This window comes from Balearica regulorum, chromosome 14 (genome assembly GCF_011004875.1).
Source record: "Balearica regulorum gibbericeps isolate bBalReg1 chromosome 14, bBalReg1.pri, whole genome shotgun sequence".
In the NCBI taxonomy this organism is placed as follows: Eukaryota; Metazoa; Chordata; class Aves; order Gruiformes; family Gruidae; genus Balearica; species Balearica regulorum.
In genome coordinates this window covers 7,052,299-7,070,819 of record NC_046197.1, presented here as the reverse complement: position 1 = coordinate 7,070,819, position 18,521 = coordinate 7,052,299, and positions in this window count along the sequence as shown.

The following is an 18,521-nucleotide window of genomic DNA, read 5'->3' as shown; positions in this document are numbered from 1 at the left end:
TGAATAGGCACTTCTTTTTGACATAATTGTACAATTCCTGTTGCTTTACATTCTAATCAATCAAAGTTAGGCAAAACTGCAATTATAATCAATGCTTATATTGATGGAGCGGAGTGATAATAGGGAACAGCAGATCAGTAACAAACATGGTTTGTTGTTCCTTTTAACAGCTTGCAATAAAAGAAGACTAGTCCTATAGACTAACTTACAGGCTAAACCCAAATTTGGGAGCGTCCCAATGGAAACAGAAGAAATTTTGTCACCCATGAAAGAATATTCAAGACTTTCTTTCAGACATTGTGCCACTGTAGATGACTTATCTGATCCTGACAGTCCTTATAATAGTAGGTGTGGTCAGTTTTAACATGAGTTACATTAAATGCTTGTTTCTTAGCACTTATCAAAAGCAAGAGATTAGTTCCCTTCCAGGGAACAGGGAGTGGAAATCAAATCTGCCCTGAACTGAAATGTTGTCAGGCTCTGTCCTGTCACCTTCCCTTCTTACCTCAGAATTCATCGCTTTTTTGTTGCTTATTAAACTACCTTTAAAAGGAGAGGCACAAGGTCACCCATACTCAGCAGTCTCAAATCGAGCACCCAAAGAGCTCCCAACAAAATAAGGACAGCTTGATTCTTGCTGTGTCAAGCTGGTGGAGTATCTCATCTGCACACCAGTGGTGTCCCTTCTTCACTGAGTGCCATCGCCATCAGGTGATTATGGAAAAGGAGGATATTGTTCCCTCTGTTTCACACAATGTTTTACAAAATGTGAGACACATTCAGTTAGACATCGAGCCTGCAGAAAGGATTGTTCTGATGCTTGCGAAAAAAGAAGTTACATGTACACAGCTTTGATTCAGACACCCAAACTCCAGAAAAGAGTGTGAGATCAGATACAGCTTGTAAGAATATGAAAGTGGTTATCTTAGGTGCAGAAGTGTAGCATAACATTATGTCTTTGTCAGTTGTCTCTGCTAGTTCCCGAGGAAAAAAATAAAAGCCAATGAAAATGTGTGTATATATAGTTCACAAGGTTTCTCTCCCATCTTCTATGAGTCGGTGTCTCAGTAGCTTCCCAAGCCATGAATGATATCTGTGTATTTGATAACCTTTGACGGAATCCTCTTCCCTAACTTTTCTAACTGTTCTTTCCAGCCCATATGAAGATCTGTCATCTCCTTTACCATGTGACAATGTGTTCTGGAGGCCACCTATGCACTGTGGGCAAAGCATGGACTTGGGTTTGCTCTGCATGCGGATGTAATAGAAAAATACTATGGGGCATTGCCCCATGGGTTGGTTCTTGGGTGGTCCATGCTCAGTGTCCAGGATTTGGGGGTTGATGTTGATAATATTTGCATCTCTATATTTAATGGTACATGGACTGTGGTGTTCTGAACCCATTAGAAAAGGGTTGGCACTTTCCTTTGAGGCACTGGGACAGCTAACCTCAGGGACACCATGTGGATGCTCAGAGCTTGGTCCTGGGTGTTAGGGGTTTGGCAGGATAAAATAAAGTGGAATGGAAGCCCTCTTCTGCCGAGATGGGGAAAGCATTTCCTCCTACCAGGGTGCCTTAAATGAAGGACACTCTAGGGAAACGTTAATTTAATAGCAGTCCCTATTCCAAGAATCAGCCTGTGAGACAGCCTGGAAGTACTGATCTATTTGTCTAAATAAATTTTAGTTTAAACATTATCCTTGTTAAATCTAGAGGCATTCTGCTCAGTAATTCTTTAAAATGCCGTGTATCTGGTGCCATATAACTGATGTATTGGGTGATATTTTTGATTCAGTAGGAGACATATTTGAATCAGATGGTGGGTTTGATTTACTGTAGGAGATATCTGTTTTGATAGATGATGCATCTCATTCTGTATTGAATAAGCAGTGATTCAACAGGGATGTGTCTGATGTGGTGAATGAAATATTGTATCTGATTTTGATCAATTTTTCCTGTAATACACGCATTTATTTTAATAGTTGATGCATTTATTTTAGCGTGAAGTGTATCAAATTCTTCATGTAATGTTCTTTCTTCTGTTGGTGTGATTTATGGATTTTACAAGCGATAGATATATATTTCAATTAAAAGTAAAACATTCATTGCTGTCTGCCATGCATTCACAGTATTCCAGAATGTCTCAAATACTGCTCATGGAGGCATTTGTAGTGGCCAGATGTTGAAGTAAAGCTTCTGTAAGGTGAAAGTTAAAACGTTTCTTTGAAAAAACTAGCAGTGCGTTATTATTTGAACGTAAAATGTTTTTTGAAGAGAAACAGATTCTGTTTATGCCTTGTCTAACACAAAGAGCTTCTGTATGCCACACATATTCAAAAGTATTAATAATACAAGGGTACTTCATAATCGTCATCAGCCTGGGTCTTATCCTGCAAGCACATATTCAACAAGAGTTTTCTATTGGAGTAAAAAGGTGCAGGACTTGGAGCCAAAGATTTTCACTGTTAGAGTATTATTACTCTGATTCTTTTCTCTTTTCTTTTTTTTTTTTTTTTTCTTTCTTTCTTTTCCCCTCCAGTAACTTTGCTCCTTTCCTATCCAGGAACACAGTGATTTATAGAGCTTGTGATGACCTCTAATCTGTACCTGATCAAGCAGCCACACAATGCAATTTGGTGCATCTTTTCAATAAAGGGCAAACTAAAATAGGTTTGGGCTGGCACCAGATTACCCTTATTTTAAGTGTTTAAATTTCACAGGACTAAAGGTCATTTCCCTGGATGTTTCTTATTACATTTAGTACCACCATGCTATGAAAACAATTATATTAGGTTCAGCCCTGCCTGACCTTTTATACGTTACTACTTTTATTTAATATAAAACAATTGCTACAAGAAGAAAACTGAGATAAAAAGATGAAATGTATTAACCACCCTCAGGCTGATACAAGATTATATACATGTATAGCGAATCAAAATGGAAAGCTGGAATAGCCTTGAAAGAGCTAATCTGAAAGTACAACTAATATATTAAAACTTGGTGCTACCCAGCAGAGGCACTCCAGTGCCACAGTGTAAGGCTCAGCCTTCTTTTATTCCCCCTTCCTCTCACAGCGGATGGAGGATTGGGCTAGGACTCTGGAGATCTGAGTGCTTCTACTTGCGCTGCTTCAGAGCCCTTGGGAGCAGTGCTTTGTGCCATAGGTCCTCAATTTGCACAGTGTGGCAGATGATGCTGAGCTCTTTTTGGATCTTCTGGTGACAAAAGTCAGGCTTTACTGCTTTAACATAAAATAATTGTCCTAAGTAAGGGGAAATGAGATGAAGAGATCAGATATATTAATGTTGCCTAATTATAATACATATGTATATATATTACTTCAGTTTTTAAGGTGCGAAATATTTTCACATTAAACCTACAGTGTGAGATACTCTTTACTGCTTCAGAAAGGACTATGAGATCAGACAGCTGCCCTCACCTCAGCTATGCCTGGCAGGATATGTAAAATAGTGATAAAATGGCTCATCTCCTCTGATACAGGTGTAACTTCAGGTTGAGCCAACTCTGCCTTCTAGGGACTATTTCTGGATTCCCCAAGGAATATTCTGCATCTAAGCCCTGCTCTCTCCTGAGAAAGCTGCCTACTTTGGAAAAGTGAAGAACTAAGTGATGTCAAACAGGCTGTGTGACTTCAGGAAAATTACTACTACTACTTTATTGTGTATTTTCCCTTTTGTTTTATGCTTCCTTAGCACATGAACAGAATAGATGCAGGGGCTGGAAGTCATTCCTGATGCCTGTAAGCCCAGCACTGAGGCATACTGGCTGAAGGCAGGCTGAAACAACACTTCCGTCCTCAGTAACGTTTCTCCCCAGTTGGAATTTGCTCCCTATAGTAAATGGCTTGGGAAAATGTCTAGGGCCATGTTCTCCTCTAGGCTCTGGGCCCATTTTGGACAAGTACACATGTACGATAGAGAAAATGTCATATGATGTTAAATAATAATAATAATCTATTCACCTTTTCATCAGAAAAATGGTTGCCTTTTGATATTTGACTTTTTGAGAAGGAAATTTTGTAGTTTTTCAGTGTTTGTACATCCATAGTCAAGTTTCATTTCCACCTCTTATGCAGTTGTCACAGTGTTCAAGCACTTCAACAGTTATGAGTTTGGATATTTAAATGCTGCCAAACTATTTAAGATTTTAGTTCATAAAAGCTATGAGCATTAGTTTTCGTGGAAAAAAAAAAGAACACAACAAGGCAAAAAACCTTCAGAAATGTCTACATATAGAGAGACATCCACAGATAAACAATGACAATACAAGTTTTTAAACTTGTAAAAAGTTGTCATTTCACTTTCTTCTTGAACAGCTGGGCTATTAAATTACCTGGGTTGTGTAATGGACAATACACAGTTAGACTGTTGGGAATTAAGTATAAAAACAAACATGTGGCCTTTTAAATTTTTTCTGACTTGTTACAGCGTGTAATGCTGCATTATGCCATATCACATTGGTATGATAGGCAAGTGAAACAAGACAGTTCATGCTAATGAACAGGAAAACACAGCAGTTTGCTAGTTACCAAATTCACTTAGAGTATTTCAGGGCATTTGGAAGTATTATGGGAGAGACAGTTATTGCTGAGAAGAGCTGAACTGTAATGAAATTAGGGAAGTGAAAACCATATGTTTGCCTCTGTTTTTACCAAAGCATGAAATGTTCTCTTACTGTAGATCTGTATCTTCTGCCTGCTTTAAAACGAAGGATGTGCTACAAGACCACTCGACTAAGGTACAGGAAGCAGATCTAAATAATAATTGAAAATACATTTGATCTCAGCATAGCTTGTTTCAGACAGGTATCTGACTTTATACCCAAGGCACATTTATGTGTTGTTTATGAATAATAAAGCAGAAAACTAACTGTAAATTTGTCCTAACCCTATCACAATAATAGCTCTTGGGAAACCACAAAGGAAAACAATTTTTTAAGTCCTAGAAATTTCCCTGCTTACCATTACCAGTGAACTTCATCTATTTGGCTAAGCATACAGTATGCAATATGAACATGTGCTGGATATTTTACATTTTAGTCTTTTGCCATTTCTAGATTGTTTCCTCTAACTTTTCAGGCGCACCCAAATTACGTAGGCCAAGGAGTTTTCACTAGTTTTCATAAAATCTATCTTTGTTGTCTCAAAGTAGAAGCTGTTTCCAAACCATTCAATATAGCAAGGACAGCTGGAAGTGCCCTAAGGTCTTATCTGTCTCTGCTGTCATCTGCCCTTCGCCCATCAGTTCCTTGAAGTGGAACAGTTTTCACTGCACAATAGTTGAGCTGGTCAATTCAGGAGAGGGAAGGCAGTCAGCACCAGAGAGAAACCAATTTTTACCTCCTATTAAACTCCAGACACGAAAGGCAAGAAGTGCAGACAATCTTGTCATCTTCCTGTCTCACTGGCTTGCTACCCACCTGGCTACCTACCGTGAAGTTCAGGACTCCATTCAAACTATTTATTGCCCTGCTGTGCTTTTTTATTGTTGAACTTTATGAGGGCTGGCAACACTGCAGAGGATGGGTGAGGGATTTAAGCCCAGGGAATTAGAAGTTGCCAGTGACTGAAAGGAAGCAGGATGGGCAGTCCTCTAAAAATATGGTGGGCTCATCAGGCTGTCTAACAGCCCTAAAAATGATGACACCAAACTATTTTGTTCTTAGGTGAGGACTCAGAAATATTGTCGGGGAGTCATAAAGAAAGATATAGAAAACATTCTTTAGGACTGAATGAAAATGATCTTTCCAAATGTCATTTCAAAATCTTGTGAGGTACTTGAGATGGGCAAAATATTTTCTATAGCATTCTAAATTGCTTTTAAAATAAAAAGGTTCTGATTAACCTCATACATCGAAGACTATAAAACATGAACAGTGTCATCTTCACTTCTTGAAAATTATTCTGTAGGAATGTGATAGGGTTTTGGTTTACGCAGTGGATTAAGATGACCACCCCAATTCTGTTATTAAAAATGTCTTTCTTTGTAAGGTCATGTAGCATTTCAAAAACTGTTTCAAATATGCACCTGAGCAATACAATGAATGACTATCAGCCCACATTTGGGCAGTATAACATATTAGAAAGATTAAGTAAGTTTCCTTAAGATAATTGCCTCGATAATCTGATAAATTTGCAACAAACTTTACAAATTTCCTTTACTTCTCTCTCTTTTTTTTTTTTTTTTTTTTTTTAGTTTTGAAAATTGTCTATGTAATTGAAAGATCTTTCTTCCTGATTTGGCATATACATGTTACTATGTAGTCAAGGCTGCTATGTTTTTTCTGATTATTTTCATATTGTAAAAATATATCTTCTGGACTTTCAGGGAACACAGTCTTTCAGTTATTGTTTTTTATTCTCGCTTACTACTTAATATTTCAGACTGGCAGCATTTGAACTTGTCTTTCTTCATTGACCACAGGGAGTTTCATTTAGACCTTAAATATATTTATATTGCAGCTAGGAACAATTGGCAGCTTTTAGTACTGCAGTTATAATCACTTGGATGGAAAGTGGCAGCTCAAAGCATATAATACCACCCTCTGTCCTCTTCCAATCCAAGGTGTGGTTGTCTACTTCTAAACCTACAAGTTTCACTTTAGCTGAACTTCAGCTTCTTGAGGTTACTTTTTACACATGCCAAAACCTGTTGTTATTACCGTATGTAAAGTTCTCTCCCTTCAGTGTTATTCTTGTCATAAAGTTCATACTCATTGTTAACCCCATTTCCTAACTGAAGAAAATAAGGCTGAGAGAAGGTAAGAATATGGCTTTCAAATTCAGAAATGCACCGATTACATGTGTGCAGCTAGACTGTGTTTCCATGCACATTTGAACATTTGACATATGTATTTGTATACTGTAAAAGCATTTGTGCACAGCTGGGCAGAAACAGTCCCCAGTGAGTTCTACAAGGTCATTCAGCCAACGAATATCAAAACTGAGCCTGCATACCCGGTCTCTTAGCTGCTGTATATCTTTTATTAAGTAGAAAATATACTGTTATAAGAAAGTTTCTCTAAGGTTATATTGCCTGTTGAGTTTCAACAGGTTTTCCAATCTCTTAGTGCCACTTTTTCTATTGTTCTGCTATGAAAAAGCTCACTATGAACTGTGCAGCAGTGTCATTTCTAAAAGATGGGTATATACAGCAGTAGCACACATACTTTAATAATAAAAAACTTATTACTACAACAAAAATGTTGTTTCAGCTCTTTTTCTCTGCAGCAGAACAGTGGCACCCAGTGGTCATTCATGCAAAAATACTAGCCAATAAAATTTTACAAACTCTAATATCAGTGCAAAGAAAAATTAAAAGAGGAAAAAATCAGCACTTGTGACTCATTTGTTCTTTTATGCATCTAAGTATTCCTTAAAAACTTGTAAGCCTCAGACAAATTTCAAGGACCTTTCATGTTCTCTGATACATAAATTTGTGTTAACCCCAGAATATATATGTGTGCTTGTAGGTACGCATATAAGATTTTCCATTTTGTTATGCTTCTAAAAATAAATTCACTGGTTTTGCTTTTTTTTTTTTTTTAAAAAAAAAAAAGAATATTTTTGCCATTGGGTTTTCATTGTGGGGGGGGCAACAATATCCCTGTATTCATGATTTCACTGTAGTATTTTTCATTGTTCATATGTACTTCTTCTAAAACTATAGTATACAATTATTACAGAGACTCTGAGGAAAATATTAACATTTCCCAAAATAAAGTAGAACTGCATCTTTTCCCCATGTTTCAAATGTATGTTGGATTTTAACATAAGTAAAGGCATTTTTGCATATATTTCATCTATCTCTAATAATCCCATTTGAAAATCTTTGCATGTTATGTACACATATCCAGAATGTACATCAGAGGATTATCCACGGACAATTTAAAAATATTTTCTTCCTAGAGTATGCAGCTATAGTAAGATAACCATAGCAAAAAAGACTTACTGATTTTGTATCTCAGGCCAAATTCTTACCAGATTTTGGCTTCAGAGAATTGTTGAAAATCTGTTATGATTTCAGATAACTCAGTTCTGTATGAGGCATCTGATTCCCCTTCCTCACTGTGGGTAGTTTCCTCATTAGAACAGAATTATGTTTGCATTTTGTAATGCAGATTGTAAATTTCAGTGCACCTTATCACGTCAGTGCTGCAGGTTTGGACTGAAGGACTTGGTAGGTTAGTCTGAAGGGACCCTTTCTCCTCTTGTCTCCTTTCCAGAATGTGCTAAAAGTGTAACAGACTACTAAGGGAGTGTCCTGATCTAATCTGTCTTTACCCTGTTTAGTTCCTTGCTGACCCACATGACTGTATTGTGCATTTCTCTGAAATAACAAATAATTGCCTCATTAAATGCTAAGCGTTTGCAGTTGCCATACTCACCTATTCCATGTGAAAATGAAGGTCACTACCGTAGATGCTGACAGCCTTCAAAAATTTGATGTGTAGGTATGTAGGAAGTGCTTACTTGATGGCAAAATTAAAGAAAGGAGTATAAGGTTAAAGGGGATAATTAGCAAGTCATAGAACTTAGTGGCTGAATGGTCTCAGACAAATACTTTATTCTCATCACTGTCTCTCTCCATTATAGCATGAATGTTACGGATATGGAAATATTACCAAAAGACAAGGTTTTGTAATTTCCATGAATTAACGATCTTCAGGCAAAATTGTGAATAAAAGGACGGTATAGACCTGCCTGATCAGCGCTTTGGTATTGTATTGAAATGAGCCTGGTACTTGTTGGACTAAGCTGGGCAGGAGGACAAGCAAGGGCTTACAATTAAAGACTTGACTACTATAGGACTAGACTCTTTGATTATGGAATGAGTTTTCACTCCTGTTGTGTGTCTGTCTGCAATTCCATTTTAGATCAAGGAAATGTTTTGTATCAAAACCAGTTTAAATTTTCCTATGAAAAATCTAGGTTTTAACATTTAACATGCTCTACCAACCCCACTGTGTTTTATCAGCAAATAACCAACCATCTCAATATATAATCTCTTCCAGTTCATATGAGTGTTATATGCAATCAGTGTGAGAAAAAATTATAAGTAACTTTCATGTATATCTAAAGATTTTGTACAGACAATCTATTTCAGATAATGCATAGGCATGCATTTGGCCTATATTTATAGTCAGAAAATCTAGTATCTATCTATTCTATGAGCTGAACCTGAAATACATGGTAAGTAAAACATCTAAGTTCTATAGCAATAGAAGAATTTCATGCATTAAAGGCAGAGCTATTCTTTCTAGATTATAAAATAGTTCTAATTTAAAGAAAGTTTAACAAGCTAAGTTCACTTTCTTGCATATTGGAACCCAAGTCAATTTGATGTTTGAATTGGTAATGGCTTCATATCTGGAAAACTCATAGCTTATGTTGAATTATTCTAAATCAGACAATAAAAATGATTTGAAGGAGAACTCAGAAATAAAAAATATAAGGGCTTTAAATAAGACATGTTTAATGTCCCATGAGTCAACAAAATTACTTTGTGGTTTAGACTGATCTTATATTAATAACAGGACTGTACAACGATCTCCTACAAATCCCTTATTCCATCGGTAATACCTTTGTCCTAGTGCAAACATAGGAAATATGCATATAGCAGAGGATGATAATAATTGTGAAATTAAGATATAAAAACTTGAAAAACTCCAGGTAGTCAGGATTTGATTGGAATGTTCAGCCACCATGTGAGCAACTGCATTCGGACATGCCTTCTCTGTGCAGTTTGTTCTTGACTTGGAATTTTTCTTCTTCTCTAAGAATTAAAAAAGATGAAAAGTCTGAGGGGTAAAAAAGTGGAATTGTAGTGAACAGCTTGTAAAGTATGGTGTCACAAGATGGATTAAAAAGAAGTGTCACTAAGAATCATTTTGCAGGTGGGGGGAAAGCAAATTTAGACTTCTACCCCTTTGTTGAAAGCAGCACTTGAGAGCAAAAGTCTGAAAGCTTTCCTGAGATTAGGCAATGTAAATAAAGGATGTTTTTCTTTGAATCATCTTCTCAGAAGTTTTTCTGGAGCAATCATTTACTTACAGATATCTCATGCTCCCAGCGCACTGAATATTGAAGGCTTATGAAATGATTTCGAGGCTTTGGATGGCAAGGTGGAGGAAATCAAAAAAAGTGAAGAGAGAGGTTGGCATGTTGTGGTGTGCACAGGGATGTTTGTGTATGGGGAAACTGGGAGAAGATTGTGCTTGGCCTTTCAAGAACGTTGCAGGCAACAGAAGACTTTTTTGTGCAGTAGCCGAGACCTCAGTCAGTGGCAGCTGTGCAGTGCAGAGAGACAAAAGAGATGTGAATCTCTGCAGACAGTAAAGAGTAGAGCAAGCTCTTGAAGTGGGGACACTTGGCTGTTGGATCTCCATAGGGAAATGAGACTGGAAAACCTTGGGCTGTGGTCTTTGGCCATAACACCTGTGAGAACGTGCTCTAGCAGTTGAGAGACCAAGAGAATCTAAGTGCAGGAAGGACAACTGGAGATTATGTGAAGAATAAATTAGAGAATTTAACGTAGAGATATTATAGGCAGGAGTATGAGGGGAACAGAGAGTTAAACGCAAGGGGAATAGTTGAAAGATAGATGAGATGTTTAGCAGGTTGACAGAAAAGGGTAGGTATGAAATCTCTCAAGACACCAGGATTCACCTCAGAAGGATAAGATTGACAGACCTTTAAGAAAGAACCTGAAAGAAGGGCTTGAACTTGTCCTTTGTTTTCTTGGAGGCTGGCTACCTGGGAAGAGGATGGAATTTTCAGTGTGTCTGGAGAACTGAACTAATTAATGAGGTGAGGCAAAGGTTTGAACGTACTGAATGTACTGAGGAAGAGAGAAAGGCCTAAACTCCTGAGAAAACCTGGTCATGCCATCTATAAGGCAGAAGTTCTCTTTAGACTATGACACGACTCTGAGATGCACTGAGAATTTTTTACAAATACAACTTGATTTGCAAGCCTGAAAATGAAAACATTACAACCAATAAAAAAAGGTGCAGAAAACTTCCTTTTAGTATATATGCTTAAGCAAACGTTATTTGCCCTATCAGAAACCTCTGAGAAGATGATGTGTGTTTCTAAATACTCCCATCTTAGAGGTCATAACCCATCTTTTCTTTAGCAGCTCACAAATATATTGCACACTCATGTGGGAACCCTTGTAGGTGACTTAGTAGACTGAGTACCATCAATCTTTTGTTCTCATTTCTGTAAGCTGTAAGCCTTTATCCTCCCCATCCTTCTCAAAAAAATAAAATATCAAATGAATTCATGTATGAATCCTTTAGGCCTTTACCTCCCATGAAGTGTAACAACTAAGCAGTTAACATTTGTAAAGTGTGTAATACAAATTTTAAGAGCCTTCAGAATGCACGCATGGCTCTGTTGAAGCTGTATACATAGAGTTGGGCTTTTATTTGAAGTATTTTTTGTTTGGTGCTTTTTAAAGTTGGCAGCAGTACAGTGATCTTATTCAGGCTGTTGGCTCCTTTCCTGTGACAGCAAGAGAGTAGGAAAAACTGGAGAGGGCAGCAGCAGGAGATTACTTCTGGAAAGTTTATGATTAGACTTAAAATCTGTGTTTAAAAGTACTGGCTTCTGTGACCAAGGTCACTAAAATGAATTGCTCTTTCTTTTTCCTTTTTAAGTTAGACTTTTCCTTTGTTAAGAAAAGAACAGGAAAAAGAACCCTAAGAACAAAGGTCCCCAGATATATTTGTTGGTTGCCACGGGGGATGATGCATCTGGGTATGGCTGACCGCAAGAACTGTCCTCAGACTCATGTTGTAGCTTCCTACGATGCACCCTGCAGTACTACTGCAATGAGATGCCCACATTTACTATCCCCCTTCTCCCATTAGCACCCCATCTGCATCTGCAGAATATCTCAGTGTCCAAGTCAGCAGCTTAGCAAGGGCAGGGGAGAACAAGCTGCCCCTGCCCTCTGTAAGGGGTGGAACACCTCCCCGTTACACACAGACGAGTTGGAGCAGCCCTGCGCTAGAGCTAACTCCTCTCCTTCAGACAGGCCGTGAACTTATCTGGGTTTGCAGGGAGAATCAATAGATGGAAGTTTTTTTCTAAATCCTAAAGGTCAGCCCTGGGCAGCGTAGCGTGTTATCTTAAGGAAATAGTGAGTGAAAAATTTTCAACTGGAGAGGTGATTTCCTGACTATATGGCTATCCAGAAGGTTTGGGGCTTGTATTTTATTTTGTAATTGAAAGCTGAGAAAGATGCTTATTTACATTTCTGTAAATTAAGAAAACAGTGCCTTTACAAGAAGATTTTTTTTCTCCAGATGATTCAGAAGACACTGTCTGCAGTGACTCAATCTCAGTGCTAAGCCTCTCTGTCGTCATTCATGGCATGTGCAATAAAAGGGATTTATTGCCTGGCTGCAAGTCAAGACACTTGATCATTATCATCATTTTTTCCCCCACATCAACCGTTTCCCATCTTATGCAAGTCCAAGCTAATTTAGATAAGGTCAAGATCTAGGCCACTCCTTAAAAGTTTTTAACATGGCTTTTCCTTCAGGTCCTTCCATCTCATTCTTGAAACATCTTTTGTGGTATCCCCAAGGCAGAGCTGGAAGAGAAGGTTAGTGGATAATTCAGTAGTTAAGCTATCCTCCAATATTTGATATGCCTCCAAGGCAACAGATACATTCACTTGTATCTGTTAAATTGTTGGGAGCCCTCTTTGGTGGTTAATTATCTTTATGAAATATGTGGGGCTTACAGTGATACAGAACTTTGAAAAAATCTCCTAACATCATTCTAAAGGTTGACAGGTATTATAGGTTTATCTCCATAGTCTTTGGAATATATGTGTGTATACGTGTGTGTGTATATATACACATATATGTATATGTGGGATAACAAAACATTATTTAACCCTTCTTATATGGCATGAACTTAAATCATCCCTTCCTCCCATTAGCTATGAATGCAGGAATCATCTCTGAATATTTCTTCTCATATTTAGTGTGAAAAGCAAAGCAGGATCAAGATTTTTAAAGGATTTTTTTTTTACTAAACCATCCCCGCAGACATTTTCTGAAAAGGATAATCCATCTTAAAACACGTTGACTTGCAAATTCTTCATGCCTCTGGCAGATCCGAAGAATGCTGCAGTAACTAAAGAGCCACCAGATATAGTTCTTTCCTCCAGCAATATCTTGGGGAATTTTGTAGAGTTGGTGGTGAGCTTTGTGGACTGTTTTGACTGGCTAGCTAAGTGCAGAGGGCAGTGCAGGCATAGTATGAGGGACAGAAACAACTGTCTGCACTTTATGGAATGATGAGGGAGGGAGGAATTACTATGCATAATTTTTTCCCTTAAATCACAACTTGCAAGCAGGATGAGTGTTCTTTGTGTATGTTCCTACCCTGAGTGCACAGAGACATCCCAGCTTTTTTCAGTGGCTCAGCAGAGAATTATTTCTGTGTATTAATTGGGTTAAATTCTTTTAAAAAGTGTCAATCAAAGTCTCTAAAAACCCATCTATTTCTTTAGACTGATTTGATATCTTTATGTTGCAATTTCTGATGGTATCTTACAGAAAATGAAAGTAAGTTATTCACATAGCCACTTAGCATTTTCCATTCCATTATAAGAATGCTAACATTACTTACATCACCACAAAGTAAAATCAATATGATTTTAATTACTAGTGGCCTGTGCTTCTGTTATCTGACACTGCCATTGCACATGGGGTAGACCTAAGGTGAGTTTAGGTGTCACTGAATTAAGTTTGGTTTGTATTTGTAACACAGGTTTTCACATCCTAGGAAAGCAAGCTGTACTGTGTTCTGTAGAGCTCTTTTGAGGCCCCTGTATAGATATATGATGTGATGGTTTTATATTTTCTTTGAAACGGATCTGCACTGATAGACTACATTGTAATGCATATGAAGAGGGGCCAAAAAAGGGAGTATGTGCACTTCTAATTCTGAGTCATGCCTGGGAGAAGTAACAAGCAGCGGGTAGAGCCAGCATCTGAGACACTTGGGACCAGCGTGCTGTTTCTCAGGAAGCAGGTTGCATTTGGTTTGTCTGTAACCATCTTACATGATGCACTATTTTTTTTCCTCTCCAACTCTTTAATTTCTGCAGTAGGGCTGGGCTGTGCTGTCAAGGCCATCTAACAGGAGGAGGGAGCCGTGGGGGTCAGCATTGCTGCCCAAAGAATTCTCAGCCTAATGCATATACGGCAAAGATGGGCCACTAATAAGGGGACATAGTGTTAGGCTTTCTGCCACTTTAACTGCACTCCTCTAAATTGCAAATCTGAATAATGGCTGAGCAAGCAAGATTATCTTTACTTCAGCTTGTTGGATGATGAGCATGTAGATATTCTACTCAGCACATTTGAGAATAGCTGAATTTCTGCTCTTTACCATTCTATAAATCTGCAGTGTCATACCCTAAATCCAGACTTTGCCAAATGCTTTTCTTTTTAGTTCAAAGAACTACATTGAGTTAATTTGCTTTTCTCATTCTCCTCCTTTTCATGATCATTCACATGGTTCTGTTCTGCTAGTCAGTTCCTCAGGGGAGAGCAGGGAAAGGAATACACTTCAAAGTTTTATGAGGGTACACTCACAGAAGCTTAATATTAAATTTAGACTTGAAGATGTGCATGCCAGAATTGCTCTCCTCCATTTCTATTCTACTATGCAGCTTGGTAACTCTGGAGTATTGAACATGCCAAGAAAGTTCAGAACGTGGCTTAATTTTTAGGGCAACTATCTGCTTGAAAATGTAGTATACCTGCGGTTGTAACAAACTACTTGAGGATATTCTATGAGCAAAAAGAAAATATGTCAGATGAATTATTTGTTCTGAATTGTTTTCCTTTGGCTGCTTAAATGGACAAAAACCCCACAAACAGCAACAACAAAAAACAATCCAGCCCCCCCCCTCCCCCAAACAACCATGTTTTGCAGTTAGTTCTGAACTTTTTTCTATTTTTAATTTCAATATTTGTCTTATAAACTGCTAGGTGTTTTTGTGAGCAAAACACTTGCGAGTTCAGCTTCCAAACACAATGTCAACAGTGAAAATTATTTAAGAATTAGGTTACAGTGCTATCTATTGAAAGGAAAGACCAGTGTTATTTTCATCCTGAGGCTGAAAGTATCTCTCTAGCAACTGGAAATAGAGTTAAGCTTGCCAAGAGTTCCTTGTGAAGCAGATGGAGAGGCAACTAACAACCTTGCTGAAATCTTGTTGGCTAAGCCTTCTGAGTATCCACAGAGCTCCCAGAGTTACTGATCAAATTAACTTGATCGCTGCACTGTATGAAAGCATTCTTCAATCTTGTCAATGACAGTTGCAATTTTGCACCCTTCCCCCTCCCCAAATTCTGAACAAACAGTTAAACTCTCAATTATCTCTCTATGTGCTTAAGTGATTACAGGTTTGTGGCTGATTCCTGGAGAACTTCAGTGGCCATGTGCATCTTCTTTTCCTACAGACTTTGCTTTTTTTTTTACTGATATTCGAAAGACACCCAAGTATGTGATAATTATGTGCCTGCAAACTTTTAACAAGTACAGAAACTGGTATTATATATGGCTGCATGCACTGAAGGATAGCTAATGTTTGATTGTTGAATAAGACTTGTTTGCAGAATGCAGAGAAGGAAAGAGCCATGGACTCTGCTGGCATTCTGAGACGCACAACATGATCCAAGAGCTGACTGTAAGATGATGCTATCAGTCTGTCTTGCTGCCTGTGGGTTTGGAATATAAATCACAAGCGGTGTATGCTTCAGCTGATGGTCTTTGTTCCCACTGTGACCTTACAGTAAATGTATTGTTTTTCATTTATATTTAAGAACACATGAAAGTATGTTGGGAGTTACTTCCCTATCCACACAAACTAAATCAATATTTCAGACACATTCTGTGGTACCAATTAACTGTCCCCCATCAGAAGTAAAGTCTGTTTTAGAAGTTACCACACCATCCATTCTGTTTGTTTCTTATTCTTGCAAGTATGCAACCAACAAAAGTGAAACCAGAAGTTTATTTAATTAACATTTCTTCCTTTTCAGTTGCAAGAAAACTGTGTCTATACAGAAAGCACACTGTGAAGTGAGTAGATATGTAGGTGTAAAGTCATTGATGTTCTCCTTCTGCTTCCACTATATGGTATTGAGTATTCAGACCTGTGTTGGTGTGTCAGTTTAATTATTAAGAGCTTCTCAGTCCACAAAGCCAAATTATGCTCTTTGATATGCATGGAACCCCTTCTCTGAAGCCAGAGAAACCATAGCTAGTCAATTGTACGTAATGTGACCTTCAAGGACTGTGATGTTCACCAGCAGCCAAGAGTGAAGGTAGCCTGTATTTTCAGAGTGGGCAGGCTTTGGGAATCGCAAAGCGATGTGTTACCGCAACAACTAAGAGTGAAATTCAAACCTGTCTGGAGAACATAGGTGGCCAAGCCTTGCAGGCAGCTTTGAATTACATGGCCTCAAGCTCTGCATGTCAAGGCATTCATCGTTACCATTTCCATTGTAAAGTCTGGGCCAGCTTATAGAAACTTGCAGGAAGGACAGATGGTGCAAGGAGCCCCTTTTCTCCTGTTGAATGTACAGTAGAGTAAGCCATTAATTGTTTGCACCAGAGAGAGAAAATGCAGCTGGCGTCTTGCAGATCGCTTATTTTGATGTAGTTCTGAATTTTATTCTTCCCTGTTTAGGTTTTATAGGTAAGACTCAGCGAAAAAAGCAAGATGATCTATCCTCAGATAAGAAGAGCATTTGCTAGATACAAGACGGACAAACGTTATAGACATACAGGCAGTGGTCAAAAATCTAAAGTAGTTTTCTGCATTAATGTAATCTTCCACAATAAACTGAAATGGCAAATTTTGGACTAAATTAAAATTGGTTGAGACACACGCAATTTGTGGAAAATATTTTTAACAGGAAATTTATTTATTTATTATTAAAAAGCTATTTTTGACCCAAGCCCATTTGGCAGGGGAGTTATTGTGAGGACAGAATACTTTCCTGTATGGAAAGTAAAAATTGTTCATGGAAAGAAATACCATTCGTTACATGTAAGGAGGTAAGAGATTTCTTCTCAACTTTAGATAGAAAGGGGGCTGACTTTGTAAAGAAGTTATTTTCTTAAAGATACATGCAAGATTAAATTACTAGTAAATGGAGGTTGAATTTGTTGAATAGTTTCAGATTCATTGAAAAAAGAAGATTTTCCATGAATATGATGAAATTATTATGGATGCTACATAGGTCCCCTTTTTATATCTTTCATTTTTAGTAAATGATTTGAAAATTCTTAACCATTTGCTGAAAATTTGCCCCCAAAACTGATTTTAGAGACTAAAAAACAGGGGACTTTTGTTATTTTGTTATTTCATTTAAAAAAATTCATGTATATATAAAAGCACACCCTATAAAAGCACTCCCTCCACACCTGTAGAAGAAACCTGGGATAGCTGTGTAGCTGACTGCATTAGCACACTCCTATCCTTTTTTTTTTCCTCATTGTTTCCATGTCTGTTATCTATATACCTTCACATTTGCTCACATGTCTTCTCTGGCTTCGAGCTCCTGTGTCAGTGTGGTTTTGATATAAGAAATACTGCAAGCCCTTCTGCTGGAATTTCAAAAAAAGAATTTCTCATTGAGGGACTCAAGTAGCAGAGAGGGGATAGGGCAAATTAATCCTGACAGTGTCAACACTAATTTATCACAAAAGAGCTACAGACAAGAACAGGGATAACATGATGCTATGTGGAACAGCCCCATCACAATCCTGAAGCCTCTGTCATTCTTTAGAGACAATGTGTAATGGCACTGCTCTGGCCAGTATATCTGTCTGTCCCACTCATTGGAACAGCGGTTACGTTTTGATCCTGGCTAGCTCACACCGAGCGCCTAAGGTATGTGCACATCATGACTCTTTTGTCTGAATGCCGTGTGTTCTTTGCAAATCTGTTGGCAAAAGAAAAATCTTTCTCATCTCATGCTTATTCCTACAACTGCAACCACAGAGAACCATCATGCTGTATGCAAGCAAATCGATCTCTTAGAATGGAGGCAATTTCCTGTTTTCAAGAATCTATAATGAGATTAGGAAAAAAAAAAGGCCACACAAATTTAGTAAATTCACTAAGGACATTATTGAACTGAAGTCAGGCAAGTTTGAAAGTGTATTTGCTGTTTGTCCCACGTTATAACTTCCCATTATTAGTTTTCCAGGGCTGACTTGGTGGAAGTTTTTCTGCAGGAGGTACTTGGCATGATCCTTCTTTAGACAAAAGATGCAAATATTGACAAATGGAAAGTCATATACAAATACACGTGTACAGGTCAAATATCTATTTTTCTCCTGGAGGAAACAAAACAGTGTACTCAAGATACACCATATCCCTTAGGTGATGTAAATTATCTTGGATTTGACCCAGCTGTCTGGATTTATGCTGCTAAACCACAGCTGTGACTT